Consider the following 14,934-nt stretch of genomic DNA (forward strand, 5'->3'; position numbering starts at 1 on the left):
AATTGGTAGTGCATGGTTACATCTCATCAATTGAATCAACATCGATGGTCCCCCTCCCCCCTCAGCCTCCACAGCCCTAACACGAACCCAAACAACTTCTGACATTGTTTACTAGCTCCTGTTGTTTTAACGAGTGCAGGTTCTGCTGGATGTCAATGTCATGCCGCTCTTGCTTAATAAAGAGTGAGTGAGATTGTAATGCGATGGAGTCGAGTAGCATGACAGTGCCACGCTGACACCTGTACCATTGCATTAAGGAAATATATCACTCAATGCCAGGCAGGGAATCTACTGAAATGTCTCTCTTTGGCCTTCAGGGAGACCCTCTACCCCCACCCCACCCCACCCCTTGTCTCTCTCTCTCTCTCTGTTGATTTTTTCTGGGGCAGATATTACTGGGTTCCACAGAGTGTTCTGTAATTTGCCGAGAGAGGAGAGGAAGGGGGGCAGGGGCGTGTGCACCTGACCAGCAGGGCTGCTGCTTTCTGTTTCCAGTTCATTCAGCGGTTGCTTTATGGCTCAGTGAATGTGGTCTTGAGGAGGGTTTAGAGCTGGCACTCTATGGTAGACAGCAATAGCCTCCCTAGGGATGGGGTCCCCCCTTTTTACAGGGGTCTCCTTAGGGTCTGGGGGCCCATGCAGGTGTGCAGACCTGATCCAACAGGTTGGGTTCACGGGCTCATGGAGGAGCCTCTGATATATGGGGCCAGGCTAGACCTCACTACTGCTGGTGCTCCTCAGCTGTCTGAGACTCTGGTGAAAGCCAAGGTCATCAACCTAAACCCTCTACTGGACCTGGCTGAGCCCGCCTTGCAGGACGCAGTGAGAGTGGCCAAGGTTGGCACGGTCATCCACCAATTTTTCTTTTTTTTGTCCGGTCTATATATAGCTGTTGTCCTCTATTGTAGCTTTTGTAACATTCCTTAAGTGAACAATTATACCAGTATATTGTTATTTTTATCTTTTATTTCTGAGATTTGGGAAAGTTAGCCGGTTAACTACAGTCATTGATCCTACGTTGTGGCATAACCCTAGCCCTACGATACACTGTAGCATGTCTAAGGAGCACAGCATCCCTGTTTGTTGAGCTGTAGCAGAAACACCATCTAGATTAATAATCACAGCGCCTTAATATCAACAGAGTTATTTTTGCTCCATCGTCACAAAGGGGGAAAATGTTATATATTTAGGAGAACCAAAACTTGTTTATTCTTTACCTAATTAAGTGTGACATATTCCATCTGAGGAGAGAAAAGAAAATACAGTTGACATAAAAAACACACTGACACAGTGTGAGTGTGTGTGTGTGTGAGTGCATGTCTGTGCATAGCGGCTTCTGTCAGTTGTCTCCATGCTTGATCAGCTCTAGGAAGGAGGCTGATGGAGGTCAAGGAGGCTACCTGGAGCTCCAGGAACGGAGGAAGGAGTGCAGCAACAGGGCTGACAAACTGCCACAAAGGTTTATGTCAAAATAACCATTTGGCCTTTCCGTCAGATGTGTCAGAATGGTAAAGGGAAAAGCTTTTATTGAGAAAAGAAAGGGTGGCTTTTGAGATGAGTGGAGGGGGGGGGGGGGGATGTGAACTTGTGTTCTTTCATGGATGACTTGCGCGTGAATCACGTGATTCCATTGTTGCTCTGTATAATGGAGTGTATTGTAAATAGAAATGTAAACTGTATATTCTATAGTTTGATCAAGAGATATGGGCATAACTGGAAAACTCATCAATATGACAGTTAGTTTTGAAATGGAAAAAAACATACACTCTACATAATGATGCTACACAAACACACCACAAAAGCATGCTCACACACACACACACACACACACACAGAGAAACAATATGATAAAGGATTCCATTGTTATGCTTCTGAGGCGGCCAGTGCGAGTTATTTCCTTACTTTGACAAATGACATGTTGGTTCACTGTAGCTCAATTTGCCAACCTGCTGCCTCCCAAAGGCAATCACCTCACCTCCCAGGGTGCCACTAAATGTCATTTTCCGCACTGGACAGCCTCATCCCATCAGCACCACAGCAATTTGTCTATACTGTCGAGATGCTATAGTTGCTAGCTGCCAGGCAACAATGTACAATTTTCTTGTTAATTTCTAGTCCTCATAATAACAGTCCAGTCCAGTAACAGTTAATTGATCTTGGCCATCGATTGAATGGCTTCTATATTATTTCAATGAATTGTGTTATGTAAGGTCCACTACATTGATGTTTTCAGGGGTAATTGTGAGCTGATTGATCTCTTCTCTTTTTAATGTTTTTCCAACGAGGAGGCGTAACCTTCAGTGTCAAATGTGTTTATTCTCTTGCTAGCTGCCTGAACGTTTGACCTTTTAATTGATTATTCTGTCAAAAGCAAAATTAAATCTAACATCTGTGTAATCAGGTGGGAGACCTGAAACTCACATGACCACCAGGCCTGTGTCAATAGTATTTAAAATCCTGTCTTTGAGCGTTTGCTTGAGCCTGCCTCAAGTGCTAGATGGGCGGGGTTAGCCCTTTTGGGATTATTCCATTCAATTGCACCAGACAAACCACAAACCATACAGTATAAGTAATTAAAATGATTTTAAATACTATTTTGACCCAGATCTGCTGACAACATCAGATACTGTATGCCTTCCTCACTATATTCATGTCAACATCAGATTTTTCCGGACTCAATACTGATGCACAAATCGCCTGCAAGTGACATACTTACGAGAGACCGGCTAGAGCTGAATCTATATTGGCACAGTTTCATAGCACTATATAAATCACCCCCTCCTTCTACAAGAGGTTAGTTGACATGGCTCTTGTGGTTGGGGCTCATGAAACTGATATAAGCAGGAAGAATGGATGAAGAATATAGGGCAACTCCAAAACAGCAGGCTGCCTTCCAGTGCAGCCATGCATATATTTAAACAGAGAAATTTCTTTAGCATATTTGTCAATCATTTTCATACTGAGGAGGAAGTGAAGAGGGGCATCTAAAATTAAGAATAGAGCATTACAGAGAGAGCCCACCCATTTCAGAGTAAAAAGGAAGCGCATAATACAAGAAAATAGATTTGCATTTGAGTGAGTAAATGGGCAGAAATTGCCGGAGATTCCTGTCCTGCTTTGCAGTTTGTCGTGGCGTTAACCACAGACTGTCGCCTTCCCTCAAAAAAAATAAAAAACTGGTGGAAAAAGAAAACAACCCTCTTATTGGCAAAGCGTTCCGATGATGACTCGGTGTCTACAAAGTGTTGACAAGATATATTCCTCATTTTTCGCCGTTAGAAAGTTTAGAGGAATTCAGTGCTCTTGAAGGTGATAAACAGGACGCTGCATTTTCCTCTTGAGATTCTATGATGGGAGTGGAGACAGCGGGCCATCCGTTATGTTGTAAGATGGTCGGGGGCGAAGGGGGCCAAAGCTGTGATTAAACACTGATCTTGCACCGGGGTGGGAGAGAGAGAAAACAGTGGGAGCGCCATTCCACATGATTGATGGGCCACACTTGAACTGACAATATTGCGTCAAGGCAATGTGCCCAGGAAATGCATTTCTACAGACATTGACTGTGTTCTCTGGGTTCCAGGACTCAAATAAAACCAGAATTTGGCTTTGGTGGTGGTGGTGGTGATGATGTAGGGTGCTGAGGGACAGTCTGGGTTGTGAGTGAGGCTGGGGAGGGCCAGATAAGAGGCCCAGGCTGGCACTATGGTCCATTCATCTCTCCCTGGTGAGGAGGACCCCAGGGGACCGGAAGTCTGGGCAGTGGGTGTAGTGCTAGTTCATTAATCCTCAGACACACATTGATGTGGCGCTGACAATATTGACACCTGAGTTGCTGAATGGAGCCCTTGAGACCACTCAATTACTCTATCTGCAAGCAATTAGCAGCAACGAGCGGCGGGTCAACATCCGACTTGTGACTGAGAGGGGGCAGCGAGGGTTTGCTTAGAATGTGGAATAAAGCTGTTGAATGAGCTGAATGGGATTCTCTGAAGGCAGTTATTTCTGTTGGCATCTTAATTAGGGAGTCAACACATATATGTAGTCACAAAGCCAGCCATTTTCTATTAGCTATGGTAAATGATGTTACTCTCTCAAACACACTTGCACACACACATACATACTTTGCACACGCACAAACATACACACAATCACAGGAAGCGAGACATATTGTTGTTGTCATTTCTACTGCAAGTGTAGGCCAACCACCGAAAGTGTAAACAACAGAACAAAGACATGTCCACATGCAAATAGCACTTCACATCTCTGGCATATCAAAGGAATCAAGGAATGCTCAAGGAATGACATGTTTTGGGGTTATATATCGCCTCATATGACAACAAAAACATAAACAATGGAGTAATAGGTCTTTTTTGCTTTGGTTATCATGACTGTTATTCTACTCTCAGTAAGGTATTAACACAGAAGCCGGGATCCCAATATTTGCACTGTACCTTTAACTGTGATATACACACAAGTCATGCGTGAGGGAGGAGTGTCTGTGCTTCACTGAACAAGCGGAAATCAATTGATCCCTCTCTAATAAGAGTTCAAAAGGTTCAAGTGGACTCAGCAGCTGCAGCACTCTCTTATTTCTGCTGATTGTTTTAAGATGGGACTATAATTTTGTCTCGCCATTGAAAATCTATGGGAAACCTTCAATAGTTCATTCTGAGTTGTTTTTATGCCTCCGTGGAGGTCTCTGCAAGTGTGATCAATCAGGTTCTTCATTAGATGTTGATCTTCCCAATCCCTGCTTGCTCTCCTGCAACCTTAAAAAAATAAAAATAATAAACTGTCAGTGTGTCCTGTTGTTATGGAGACACCTACACATAAACCCAGGTTCTGAATTGTGATCAGAATTATGTACTGGGGCATACATAAGCACACAGACACACTTTTGATATTGTGAATAGCATGTACAGTATGTTATGTACTATGAGACACTATCATTGTGCTAGCAGTTGTGTTTTTGTTGACACAACCTGCTTCAACACCCAGCTTCTGCCCATCTTTCATTTTACCACTACAGCCCTGGTTAGGACATGTGTGGTTAAAAATAGGTAGGAACTGCCTGTCCAGGCAGGAGAACTGGCAGACACATTCTCGTATTCTGCAGCCACATGGGAACACCATATGTTTTTGGGGTTCTTGAAAAAAGTCTTGAAAGGGAAGATTTTAATTCCCTGAAAAATCTTTGATGAGAACGAATGTTTTTCACATAACTCTGAGTTAAGAAAAAGAGAGAGAAATCTCGCCAGTGGATGGCTGACAAATGGTGCTAGTGAAGTGAGAATACCATGTGCTTGATCATTGCAGGTCAGTCGAGAATCCACATTAAATGAGTATTGAGTCATTCATATTCACTGTAGACAGATGGCCAGGCAGGGTGCCAGGGCTCAGGATGGAACACTGGCTGGAGTGCGGAGCATTTTGCTCCCAATCAGAGATCAAAATTCTTCTTCAATCTTCCATTAACTATCCAATGTCTATAACACAGTCAATACAAAAACATTTTGATCAAATAAAAATAAATGAATAAATAATTGTCATGAGTGTTTATTCATTTCCACTGTAAAATGGGCATAATTTATCCTTTCAATGAAATGTCATTGTTGCTTTGGTGAAACTAACACAGAGGAAATACAACAAACACTGATTGTGAATACTCAAATCAAGATCTATTTAGGTGAACTATGGTAAACACTTGAGAAATCAAGCTACATGTGTAGCGTTATGTGAATCATGACTTAAATGAACGTCCTGCTAGGTCACCCCATGCATATTTGTTTTAGTCAACTCTCTGTTATATTTATAACTCAATTAAGGTGTATCAACCTCACTTTGCTCAACAACTCACATCACATTTGTAGACTGTGTTAGCTGTTTGCTAATTAGCCACACAGCTATAGTAGCCACAACCGCAGTGCAAGTACACTGGCCACAATTTAATTCATGAGAGACTAAAGCTCTCCATGCACATCAAAACACCACATATGTGTCATTGTGTACAAGGAACATGTACGCTCTAGACCAAAGCGCACAGCACGCATGTACTGTATGTACAGTAAGCCAGTACAGGAGTTGTGTGACATTGATTTACTGCTCTGGGTTTATCCACCTATACCCAGCAGTGTTTGTGAAAGTCACTTGAGGATATAAGGCACTGTTTTTGTGACACATTGATGGATATGTTTACATGTGATGCAAATTTGTTAGCGATCATGCTGTGCCTTTAAACTCAGTGATGGTAAGATGTTGTTGCTGTTATGATGTGCTTTCATCTGTAACATTCATGTTGACAGTCCCAAAGGAACTGACAACTCAATGCCTATAAGGCGTGCTGTCTGAATGTAGTTCATTGAACACACTTCAGGTTCAAGCCTAAAATCTCTAATTTCTGAAAAGTCTCTAACAGGTAATATAAGTATTGTGTAACACATAGGCTTACAGTGTCTGGTATGTTTTTGTTGTCTGATTAAAAACTCATCCCAACGTGAACAAAGGCTCCAAAATCCAAATCACTATACTGGGAGCTTTGCTGTTTCAAAAAGGACATATTTCACAGTTTTTTAGCCTTTGTTGACAGTACGGCATGGTGCCGGTAAGTTTCTCAAAACCATGCGGAATCACAAGAAAAGTGTTGGTACCCTTCTGCAACCTTTCATTTACATAAACAGATTCTGATTTGGTTAAAAAAAATCCTTTTACTAGCGTTTGATTAGTCTTTAAATTGGCTATCTGTAGTCTCAGTCACTAAGTTAGCTTATTAATTTTCAAGTTTTTGCCAAATAATTGAAAAATGGTTACCAGAACCAAACCGTAGTTTATTGGAAAAGAAAATGTACAAGACACTGTCAGCCTATACAGTGCCTTTGGAAAGTATTCAGACACTTTTTCCACATTTTGTTCCGTGTTATTAGACTCAAATTAAAATGGATTAAAATCCCATAGACTGTGCTTTTTTCTCTCCACCATTCAACTTTGTAGATTTTTGTAAGTCTCCCCAGGCCTCAGGGTCGCATTCCTGAGCAGTTTTGTTCCTCTCCATTTGCTCAGTTTGTAATGACAACCTGGTCCACACAGTGTGTAATTGATTCCTATGCAAATCAGAGATCCTATGAAAACATATGAATTCCAAAATTACATGAACTATTATCCTTACATTAAGATGGACTCAATTGAACTTATTGAGTGATTTGTTGATGACATTTTTGCATTTTAGCTAATTTTAAGAGTGTCATAGCAAAGGGTCTGGATACTTATGTACATCAGGTATTTCTGTATTTCAATTTTAATACATTTACTGAAATTTCTAAAAACCTGTTTTCGCTTTGTCATTCTGGGGTATTGTGTGTGGACTGATCGCAAATTTCTGATCTTTCAATTTAATTCATTTTAAATTGAGTCTATAACACAACAAAATGTGGAAAAAGTGAAGGGGTCTGAATACTTTCCGAAGGCACTGTATGTTACACAACGCTTATATTAGCTGTTTTAAAAAATCCTGCTGGGAAAAATGAATGGCTATTTTTGGCTTGAACCGGAAGCAAGTTCACAGACTACATTTTGTCGAAACCACTTCTATGATTCTCTAGGCCGATACCCAGTTTGGTAGATAAAAAGTTTAAAATAAGATTATAATCTTAATAATAACAGTAGATAGTGCATATGAGATGGTATTGTCATCCAGCTACCCATAATCATATTTATATTTGAGCAGCACTGAAGGATGGCACATGCCTTGTCTCTAATCTGTCTCTGGTGGTAAAGTACATAGGTGGAAACCCAACACAGCACCCTGGAAGATACTACATTTCTCACTGGAATCTTCTTAGACTGCAGTTTTGGCATCCTGGTCACCTTGTCTTCAGCATCTTTCCCAGCTCAAGCTGTCTCATTTAGCACGGTGCATATGAAGTAGGCAGTGACATGCACAGGGAGGAAATGCTAAAGCATGTTAAACTTGCAGCTGCTTCTTCAGCACAGGAACCATTTACATGCACAAAGGAATCACAAATAGAGTTCAATTGCAACTTATACAGAACACGACAGCTCAGGTAAAACCAGACAGAGCACACATACAACTGTTTTTCAATTGATTTAATTAACCTTTATTTATCAAGGTTAGTCTCATTGAGATAAAAAAAACTCTGTTATTCAAGAGAGACTTGGTAGGAGAAAATGGTCCATTATGTAGATTTAAGCTTTAAACTATTGCTAAATGGCCATGATAAATCGGTAGCAATCAAGAAATGAGAACACATAATCAAAAGAATGCATGAAGAGTGCTGTTTTGGTCCAAACAATATAAAAAATCTGGTGACAAGGTCGAGCACTGGCCTTTACATACATATTTTACGTTTTGTTTCTTAACAAAGTATGTTTTCTGCTGTTAGAAAATGCAGCATATGTATGTTTTTACATTTTCAGTGTGGCCAGAGAGGGCAGCAATGCGCAAAACTACATCTTTAAGATGATTGTGTTATAAATCAGTACTCTAGGGCTCAGCACCCGAATACATGTCAGGCATGCTTTTGAGATGCATATACCTAGTTGATCCATTTGAAATGTCCCAAAACCCAGTAAAAAAGGCATAGAGAGGCAGTAATGTGTATGGGTATGTGCTATACAAGTAAAGTTTGATCGATTGATGCATTGAAAGAAATTCATATTCATATGACAAGCATTTAGAGAAAGAGAGAAATACCCACATACCCACAACAACATTAGTTTCCACCACTGGTGATGAAGTGGAGCAAGGTTTAGGTGGAGGCGACTCAAATCACTCTTGCACAGTACTATGAACATGACAATGAGTTAAGTGTTCTTCAGTGGTCTTCCCCGTCACCGGATCGGAATTCAATAGAACACCTTTGGGATGTGGTAGAATGGGAGATTCACAGCTTGAAAGTGCACCTGAAAAATCTGCAGGAATTGCATGATGCAATTATGTCATCATGGACAGAATCTCAAAGGAATGTTTCCAACATCTTGTGGAATCAATGCCACAAAGAATTGAGGCTGTTTTGAGAGCAAAGCAAGGCCCTACCCAGTATTAATATAGTGTTCTTAATAAAGTGCTCAGTGAGTGTATATTCCCTTCCATTTATAACTATGTATTATGCCAAATAGATTGCTAGAGCTGTTTTCTCAATGCTTGGAGAACTGTCCTCTTAAATGTCCTTTCTTGGCTGTGATTTCCCATTGGAAAATGTGTAATTTACATAATATTCAATTACCCCTTTACTGTTGTCAGTAAATTAATTGTGTGAAATTCATCTTAGAGTCATCAAGGCAGCTTTTAAGCAGTCTAAACAAAAACCTACTTTAGTATTCCCACGAGACTCTGTCCAAATTACTTGGAATTACAAACGGTGTGATGAACCAGTGTGTTTTCCACTGCTGTAGTGGATTTGATTGATCATAACGGGACTCATTGAAAATCCCATGTTTCCTTCTGGACCCAGAATTCTCACACAACCCTGGGGTCCATGGGGAGACTGGTGATTATTTTTCTCTTTTAAGCGTTGTTAGATGATGGATAACTACGGCGAGGAGGGATATGATGGATACATCAAAGGCCAAAAAACAGTAAACAGACACCAGTTCTATCTTGTTGTTTCAAACTAATGGTCTTTTCACAGTACATAACAAGAACCTGGGCTGGTAGAACCCATGTTGTTTTAGTATATTTATACACAGTGCTTGAAATGGAATGAAAAAGGTGCTGGTACTCATTTATAAGCCCTATTCCCACAGTGATAACACTAAAATGCCAGAAAAGATTTCCCAGTATTTTTTGTCTGATTCCTGTTTACACAGGCCTTGATTTATGGTGATTTACCTGGGTCAACCCGTTTACACACATCAGTGCAAAACAGGTAAAGAGGGACTGGAGGGTTGAGAAGCATCAGGGAGGGGGGAGGGGGGAGGGGGGGCACAAGACAGAGTGGAATTCAATACAAATGCATTTCACCTGCATTTCACCTCTGCTCCATTTACACAGACCCCTTACTGGGAATGTACTTGTACCATGACTAGATCTGACACAGGTAGCGGTATGCCCTGTCCCAGCAAAGTTTACATAGACAACAGTACCCAATTTGACAGGACTTTCAACATAAAACAACAAGTTCAATGTCAGGAATCAATTCCTTACAGAAACTGACTTGGAGGGCTATATATTCTGCATCCACGCATGCAAATGTTGACGTTTTTGGTAGCAGGTTAATAACTGAGCTGACGGGTACATTCACCTTTGCGCATGCTGCATCCCGGTGTAGCACATATGTTAGGCCCCAATTCAATCAATTGCAGAGGTAATGTGTAATAACGTTTAGTAATAAAGCATTTGTAAACTGTAAACAATTTACTCACCATGTATTAATCATTAGTAAATGTCAGTAAGCAATGTATAAATAGTAATTCATGCATTTATAAACACTATGAACTGATTTATTCATGATTTATAAAGGAGTTATTATTGACTCATGAGATCATTGATGAGGCATTTGTTAATGGTTGGCTCACTATTTATCAGTAGCTGCGCCAAAAAAAACGAACATCTGTGTTTGTTCTCTATACCCAGTTTTCCTGGCAGCAGCTTGCTTAGATTTGTGTTGCTTTTCCCCTGCCTAAAACAACCTGTGTTTTCCCCTAATTAAAGGAAACAGACCATATACGGTCATTTTAACCATTGGGCGAGACGGATATATGTAACAAATCCATAAGATCATGCCCCTCACTTTGGGGAGAGCAAAAATACCTCAAACTTATCCTCACTGTTCTCTTAAACCTGACACCAATGTTGTTTCATTATTAGACTGGTATGTTGTTTTGGGTGTCGCTAAGAACATATTTGAATGAAATCATTGTACACTGTCGACAAAGTGCTCTTACAGAAAGTAGAAAGCAGAAAATATGACCAACCATACAAACAGCTACTAGTGAGCTAACCACAAATGACGTTAGCTGTTGTTTAGTATGGGGGCTAGTTGTTATTACAGCCAACTAGCTGACACTGAATACAGCAGACTAACTAGCGAAGAAGGTAGCTAGCTAATGTTGACTGGCATATGGCTTGCTGTATGTACCAGTGTTGACTGGCTAGTAGTAGCTAATCTCCTGAAAATTATGAATAATCAAATATTCATGATAGTTCTTTAAATGTCTTGTGTTGTGTACTTATTCTTTTACCATTGCCATGTGTTGCATTCAGGTCATTTTGAGCCCTAGATGGGCACTGCTGGAATGTCTACCTATGTGACCAGCTTTTTAGGAGTAACAGGTAATTTATAAATGTTTATAAAGTGTAGCTTAGTCATAATTAGTAAATGGTATTACTGTAGTAAGTGCATGTACTAACATTTATAAATGTGTTTTACAATGGCTAAATGTCCAATTCATGATATATATGAATACATTCATAAAGCTATAGATAGATGGGGAACACATCATTAACAGTCATAATAACAACTTTATAAATCATTAATCAATCATTTAAAATCATGTTTATAAATGCATAAATCACAATTTATAGATTGCTTACTGATATTTACTTATGTATGGATAATAATTAATACATGGTGAGTAAATGATTTAAAAAGAGTAAAACAATAATTTATTATTAAAATTTTTTTTTATAAAGCGTTACCATTGTGAATAGTGGGTTTCCTGATAACACAAACATATTCGTCCTGTACTGTATGTTGAATTTGAAGAGCAATAAGCGTTTTAGTGTCACACTCCAGACATTGTTTCGATGAGGACATTAATCCACTTTTTCATTAGTGCTAGATGAATCATGTTTTTGCGTTATTCAGGTGACCTAGTTTCAGGTTTCATGTTTATTTCGTTTTAAACTGCATTTTCACCAAGGTCTCAACACACTATACATCATATAAAAACAAAACACATTAACAAAACATGTAACAGAAATAAAAGCATATGGGTAGCCTACACAATAATCTTGACATGGGGAAAAGGCGGTGGGAAGTTGCTATGGGAAACTGTATGCAGCTCTAAAATAGTGGGTCTTGATGTTAGTCTTAAACGTGGTAATTGTCGTTGACCACTTAACAGACAGGCAGGCTATTCCACAGAAGCTGTGCTCGATATCAAAAAGCCCTGCCTCAAGCAGTGTTCTTTTTGATGCGGGGGACGACAAGCAATCCAGCATTTTCGATCTGAGGGTGCGAATGGGTTGGTAGGAGTTGATTAGATCTGTTAAATACTCAGTTGCGAGACCGTTAAAGGCTTTATATGTTAACGAGATTATACTGACTAGTTTCAGACTTTGTATAGCTGCGTTGGAGGAGCCGGATAATAGTGCATTGCAGTAATTGAATCTTGATGTTATAAATGCGTGAATCTATTTTTCAGCATCTTCTAGTGGAAGACAATTTCTTATTTCTGCAATATTGCATAGGTGAAAATAAGCTATTCTTCACATGTTCTTAATGTGAGCATTCAACGTAGAGTCAATAATAATAATACCAAGATTGAGCAACCACTTTCTCCAATATTTTAGACAAAAATGGTAGGTTGCCTGTAATTTGTTTAAATATCTGGGTCAAGATTGGATTTATTTTAGTCTTAATTACAGCCACTTTCAGTGGGTTGTGAACATAGCCATTAGTGAAAGATCAATTTATGGTGAGTAGGTTTGAGATGGCAAGGACTGGAAGAATGGGTCTGTGACCCATTGACCCCACCAGACACTGGGTATATTCTCTAGTGATGCTCTGCTAGGCCTGTACTCCAGCCATCTTCAGTTGTTGTTTGTTTTGAGGTCTTTTTGCCTAAAATCTTATCATCAGGAAATGAAATGCATGTTAAATCTCTAAATCTTGGGCAGATCCTCTTTTCGCCAAACTTTCCTCTTGCAATCACTGGTACATAATCATATTCGCCTTGCCTGTCCACCAGACGGTTTTCCAGACCTCTGCAGAGCTCTCTTCCTGTACTTTTTAGCAAACCTCTGTAGAGAGGTTTGAAGCCTCTGTAGTCTGCGGATAGTAGGCTCTGACACATTAACACCTACCTCCTGGAAAGTGTTCCTGATATGTGGGAGAGTTTGGGATTTTTTCTTAATTATGGTGAGCATTCTTTGGTCATCCACTTCCTTGGCCTACCAGCCCACTTGCTATTGCTGAGCTCACCAGTGCTTTCTTTAGTTTTGAATGATGTTATTGACATATCTGTGGTCCTCATGTTGACAGACACCAATAGCAGACTCCAAAGGCAAATGCAAAGGCAAGAATCAATACTAGACATTGATAGCTCTTTTTTGCCTGCACAAATGACTAACCAGAAACACCTTTCAAGCCAAATTTCCAATACTTCTGGTGCCCTGAAATAGGGGTAATATGTATAAAAAGGTTGTAATTTCTAATGATGAAACCAATCGGAAAAAAAAGAAAACATTGAATTAAAGCATATAGAGCTAAAAGAAAACTCTACTTCTATCCTGACTGTCTGAGAGCGACAGCCTCTTGACACGAAGACGCCTAACAGAACGATGAGGGAGTCTATCTGTGAGAGTCCATTGAGGAAGGCCAGAGAGAAGGGCCAGACTACTAAGTATTTGTTTTTGCTACCCTTGTGTGTATTTGGCGCTACCTGCATCTTATATTGCCTTGCAAAACCCTCTACCTCTATACCTGTAACAACCACAATGTGCTTTCTACCCATTCCTGTTATTTCATCCCTCAGGAGGACACATAGACGCTATACCCCCTCTCGCAACCCATCTAATCTAGTCTACCCACCATGCTCAACTGGCCACGACCTCGCTGTCGCGGGAGGACTTTAGAACTGCCAGTCAGCGGTCCGGAAGGCAGAGGCTATCTCAGCCTATGCCTGCTTCATGTCCCTCCACTTCCTGATTCTCACAGAGACATGGATTACACCGAAAAACACAGCTACTCTGGCAGCCCTCTCTGATGCCTATTCCTTTTCTCACTCCCCAAGACTCTATGGTTGAGGGGGTGACACAGGGCTCCTCTCACTTAAGTGGTCACATAATGTCCTTCCCCTGTCACACCTGTCCATATCCACCTTTGAATTCCATGCTGTTTCTGTCACCTTCCCTGTCAAACTTCACATTGTTGTTATCTATCGTCCTCCAGGTCAGCTTGGTGACTTCTTGGAAGAGATGGATGTCCTTCTCAGCTTCTTCCCTCAGGATGGCACACTACTGGGTGACTTCAACATTCAGTCAGAGAAGTTTCACTCATCTGGTCTTCTTGACCTTCTCTTCTTGTTCGACCTTACCCGTTCCCACTCTCCTCTGACTCATAAGGCGGGCAATCAGCTCGACCTTGTCTTCACCAGGTCCTCCCATACCTCCAACCTTACTGTTACCCCTCTTCCGGTTTCTGACCATCATTTTGTATCCTTCTCCCGTCCCCTCCACCCCCTCCCAGTCAGACTCTACCCATACTGTATCAACTCATCGCAACCTGTGAACTCTCTCCCTCATCTTTCCCTCTTCCTCTGTCTTATCTTCCCTACCCTCTGTTGAATCCTTCTCCCTTCTATCTACTGATGCAGCCTCCTCCCCCCTCCTGTCCACTCTTTCCTCATCCTTTGACTCTCTATGTCCACAAGGCCAGCACGATCCTCTCCACACACTCCTTGGCTGTCTGAAACACTGCAAGCTTGTAGATTAGGGCTCTGGGCAGTTAAGAGGAAATGGAGCAAAACCAGCCTCCCTGATGATCTAAAACCTTATCTCTCTCTCCTCCTCAACTACACCTCCTCTGCATCAGCTGCTAAAGCTTCTTACTACCATTCCAAAATTCAATCCTCTGCCTCTGACCCAAGGAAACTGTTCTCCACAATTTCCTCACATGGTTTCTCCTACCACTGCTACGCTGATGACACTCTTTCTCTCTTCCCCCCCCCTCTGACACACAGGTGGCGACACATGTC

The sequence above is a fragment of the Argentina silus genome, assembly GCF_951799395.1.
Source record: "Argentina silus genome assembly, chromosome: 4".
Taxonomy (NCBI): domain Eukaryota; kingdom Metazoa; phylum Chordata; class Actinopteri; order Argentiniformes; family Argentinidae; genus Argentina; species Argentina silus.